This window comes from Papaver somniferum, chromosome 9, assembly GCF_003573695.1.
Source record: "Papaver somniferum cultivar HN1 chromosome 9, ASM357369v1, whole genome shotgun sequence".
In the NCBI taxonomy this organism is placed as follows: domain Eukaryota; kingdom Viridiplantae; phylum Streptophyta; class Magnoliopsida; order Ranunculales; family Papaveraceae; genus Papaver; species Papaver somniferum.
The window spans coordinates 20,214,991-20,219,266 of NC_039366.1; the positions used below are offsets into that span (position 1 = coordinate 20,214,991).

The following is a 4,276-nucleotide window of genomic DNA, read 5'->3' on the forward strand; positions in this document are numbered from 1 at the left end:
TAAGCATAATTGAAAAAAATATAGTAGTTATATACCTATTATATGCTGCTTGGTTACATCGAAACAAACACCCTATACATGAGGAAAAAAATGATAATAGATAAGAAATAAAACATTTTTAAATAAAGCAAAATAACACACATTGCAAAATTTACTCATACACAATAATCACCATGTAATTGTGTGAGATTAGTCTTCAACTTAGGTAATAAGTGGTTTACGAAGATGATCCATATTATCAGAGTCAATTCTTGCTCTGTAAAAGGTTCATATTAAAGGCCTATAAATGGGTACAGGAGTTGTCGTATTCAGAACATTAAGATGGCGATAAGCATTTCTCGACTCAGACACTTCAAGCATAAAATCTATTGTAGTGGTATCTTCCCAGCTTCCAACTATGTGTTAACATGTCAGTACAATCGATCTGACCTGCATAGAAGATACAATAACATCAAAACCACATCTACCCTGGATGTGATCCAGCATAATCCCCCTTCTAGGGACATCAAATACTCGAAACACAACTACAATAGTGAAGATAGTTTGCTTAAATCCTGCATTAATCCAATTTTCTATAGAAACACAGAGTTAGTTTCGAGATTAGAGAATAAGGTTGTAGAAAAAAAATATAACTTAAGGTACTTAGCAGTAAAGAGACAAATTGTCGTATATTTTCTCTTCATGCAGTGGGCAGCCGAGAGAGAAATGTTGTGTGAGATTATCTAACTGAGGTTGGGTTAGTATCTATAGTTCCAACCCGAGGTGCTTCTAAAAGCAACATAATGATTAGACGTACAAATACTAACTCAGTTAGAGTTGGTCTTAATTTGTCTCTTTCACTGCCGCCTTTTCAGTTCATCGGGTGCACTAAAACACTACAGAATGCTTGTAATCTCTATCAAAACCTCCTTCACCAAGTATACACCTTCCTAAAATTTCTGGATGTATTTTTATATTCTGTGAAACTGAATCTTTTTCAGTTCACTATGTGCACTGCTTTTCAATAGCATCAGGTACAAATACTACATAACACTTGTAAACTATGTCAAGCCTCCTTCACTAAGTATAACATGCTGCCTAAAAATTTGGTTGCTCTTCAATTATGTGAAACTGAATCATTTTAGGTCTGGTGGTGTTATAGTTTTGCCTTCTTCACATGATGAGAATTACTCTTCATATTGAGTAGCACTTCTTATTGTTGTCCTGTTGTTTGAAACTGTATTCTGATCATCGTGATAGTTCTTTGAATATTCAGTGTACAATTTAGGAAGAAACACACCGGATATTATTCTTACAAAGTCAAGTAATTAATGTATAAACTTAGGGGGAACGAAGAGAACCTTCATAAAAAACTAAATAGAACAGAAGCGGATCGGTCAATCGTCTCTTCATTCTTCTGTTTTATCTACCTAAGCTTCAGTGTCTTTGTTTTTTGGTCCGATAATCAATACAAATTTCGCAAAAAGATACTTCTATGATACCAATGGTAGCAGAGAAAGAGTGACATGGATCATATGTACCTGTTCTAGCCACCATGTCGCTACTACATGAGGGAATACTGTAGCGGGTGTTGGGTGAGGAGCAGATAACACAAACTGATCTCTGTCAGTATGGCCAAGCTCAGTCAATTCACTGCAAAGTAATTTAAAAAACCAACTGAAGTAAGCTTTGGTGCAACAAATTGTGCCAAAAAAACAATTTAAATACGGATACACAATTCACCAATCATATCTATTCAGTATTCATATTCCTATCACAGGAAACTACTTCTAACATGTCCAACAGTGATAACACCCCAACTGGAGAAAGTATCAGTCAATGTAGGTTTTGTAATTCTTGGCAAAAATGAAATTGCCAGAAACTATTATTAGAAAACTCATTAGCCAACTTCTGCGGGCTCCTTATAAATCGGATGATGTGTTTGCCTAGCTAGCAATTTTTCCCTTCCAGAGATCAGCTACACAGTGAGATGGAGCACTATAGCCTATCATAACAGCAAATGGATAGAAACGACATGCCTTACCATCAAGGACGTGATGCATACAATTGAAGGAATGACGTACCTTGTCTGATAGTGCCGATCCTGGAAAAGCCCTTAGTATACATTGCGCCTTTCTGTAGCAGATATACTGAAGGTTGGCGTAGTTTCTTTACGGCAATGGCCACCTGAGTTCTGTTGTCCACCCATTCAACCATATCAGATTCTTTAGCGAGATATATAAAATATTCCCTAGCATTAGCAAGTTTTATATGAATTCCTATATGAACTTGAAATGGCATGATCAAGACTAATTGTTTTACAACCATAATTCGTGAAAATCAACCAAATAGTATGAAGAGATTTTATGCAACGACTTTTGAGCTAAGATTAGATAAAATGCAGTACAGAAAGGGCACATAATGGATTGAGATGCCACACTTCACAAAACACGGCAAGAAAGTTGAAAGCGCACGAAATTCAAAATATTAGTTCATAGAAATTTTTCTTACTTGAATTGGGCAAATGTATACCTTCTGAATATAACCCGAGTTTGTTAGTATTGATATCATCATCAACCCATTTTTTCAATGACTGAGATTAACCTTCTGAATATAACCCGAGTTCTCTCGAATGCTTCCGGTACCTCTTATTTTTGGTACACCTTTTGCCCTTTTTGGTAGTGGTTCTCTCTATTTGAACATTACAAATCACCAAAGTTATAAATAAGATACGGGATGAAAACAGTAAGATAATCTTGTTTTTGGTAATGAGCTTAGTTTCGAAATTTATTAGCTTAAAACAGTCGGTTGAATTAGGATTTCCTGGGTGGCGTACATGAGACTGCCTTTATGTCAATACACCTCAACTAAGGATCAAACTATTTCGTGATTTGAAGTGCTACTCATGGGAGAACTTGTATCCTACCTATATAGGTTTCAAAGAAGCCCTAAATCAGAACAACCTTATTAGAACCCTAATTTATCAAAGGAGTAACTCGATGATTCGAAATAAAAACAAATCGAAACCCTAGATATCATATAAGAAACTAATAAATTAGGGATTGCTGCAATAGGTTTCGAGATCCATACCTCTTAGAAAAACTACAATATTTTCCCTCTTGAAGGTCAGCGAAAAGATCTGTAATTTCATTAACAAAATTGCAGAAACAAAAAAAAAATCAAAGCCATAAAAAAGAGACTCAATAATTCGAAACAAAATCGAATAAAAAAAACATTAAACTTAAACAGTATATTTAAAACCCCCCAGATTTACACCAGATATATGAAACCCTAGAATTTAATTTCTGAAATATTAACAAAATTCAATTACTATTACCAAAATCTCTACTTAATTAGAAAATACCTTCATGACCAACTGAAAAGGAAAAGGAGAAGAAGAAGTAGATGAAGGTATAGATTCTGGTGATAATGGTGGTGGTGGAAGTGCCGGAGAACCAATGAAGAACTCAGAGAAAAAGAAATCTATTACTCGGCTAGCTGAAGATGGAAAATAGAGAGAAAAGGCCAATATTTGGTTCGCCCATTTCGATGAACTTACTTAACATCAGCGTGAGTCTTTCGTAGCCGTCTAATGACTTTCCAATCCGGAGCTTCCTGACTTTCGGATCGGGTCGATATTAAACATCGTCCGTCTGATAGCTTTTGTCATAACGGAGACAAAGACCATACCTTTTTATAACAATGATGTATATCGGCACTTTCATCAATAAATTATCGTTCTCATCCTGCCAAGAAATAAATCGAATATTGCCGCACGTCTTATTTATTTTGCATTCTCTTAGATCTTACTACATATTTAGATATTATCATTCTCATCTACAAATAATATCCCAGCCAAACCAAGCAACACACGACATAAAAATAGTCGTCCAAACGCAAGTGTTGAACCATGTAGACCTCTACAACTCGATAAAGCTACCCCTTACAACAACAACCTAACAAAACTAACGCATGCATGTACGTAATGTACATGTACGGACAAATTTAGAGATGGTTTCCTATATACGAACAAATTTAGTGCCGCAGAATTGTTAAAAGGAAAAGAGCAAAAATTCTACATTTGGAAATGAATTAGTTTAATAGAAGATATTACAAAGCAACGTTTTCAAAGTTTCAAGCATAGTTTGGGAGAGTTGGATCCAATCAAAGATACCATGAATTTGATTAGCCTTATCCTTTAGACCCAGATATAATCATCTTTGTTTGCTTATGGGTCTCAATTGTTTGTGAGTTGGAGAAGATTGTGGACTATTACTCGTAATCAGTGGGATTAATT

At 35.2% G+C, this 4,276-nt stretch overlaps 1 long non-coding RNA gene across 1 annotated transcript; it reads right to left on the reverse strand.

Annotated features, from left to right (window-relative positions):
- Positions 1-3,605, reverse strand: LOC113308862. Its single transcript, XR_003340144.1, has 6 exons — positions 3,344-3,605; positions 3,070-3,118; positions 2,512-2,670; positions 2,064-2,173; positions 1,521-1,632; positions 1-429 (listed from the first exon to the last, which is right to left on the reverse strand). It is a non-coding gene; the product is annotated as an uncharacterized LOC113308862 (long non-coding RNA).
- Between the last annotated feature and the right edge of the window lie 671 nt (positions 3,606-4,276).